The following is a 612-nucleotide window of genomic DNA, read 5'->3' as shown; positions in this document are numbered from 1 at the left end:
GAATATTTAGAACATGATTCATGATTTTTCTCATCCCTCTTTCCTCCCCCTCCCTGAGGTGACAAGCAATTACACTGGGTTATACATGTTTCATTGTTCAAAACCTATTTCCATATTATTCATATTTGCAATAGAGTGATCTTTTACATTCAAAATTCCAATCATATCCCCATTGAACTGTGTGATCAATCATATTTTTCTCTTCTATGTTTCTATTCCCATAGTTCTTTCTCTGGGTGTGGATAGCTTTCTTTCTCTTAAGTTCCTTGGTGTTGTCCTGGTTCATTGCATTGCTTCTAGTAGAGAAGTCTGTTACATTATTTGACTGCATCAATTCCTGAAGGTCTTTCCATCTCACATAGAAATCCTCCAGTTCATCATTCCTTTCAGCACAATAGTATTCCATCACCATTAGATACCACAGTTTGTTCAGCCATCACCCAACCTATTGACACCTCCTCATTTTTGACTGGGATATTTTTATGAAAAAAATTGGTTAACTTTATGGAATGGAATGGAATGGAATGGAATGGAAAGGAAAGGAAAGGAAAGGAAAGGAAAGGAAAGGAAAGGAAAGGAAAGGAAAGGAAAGGAAAGGAAAGGAAAGGAAAG

The sequence above is a fragment of the Gracilinanus agilis genome, chromosome 1 (genome assembly GCF_016433145.1).
Source record: "Gracilinanus agilis isolate LMUSP501 chromosome 1, AgileGrace, whole genome shotgun sequence".
NCBI classification, from domain to species: Eukaryota; Metazoa; Chordata; class Mammalia; order Didelphimorphia; family Didelphidae; genus Gracilinanus; species Gracilinanus agilis.
Note: the sequence above shows the minus strand (reverse complement) of the source record.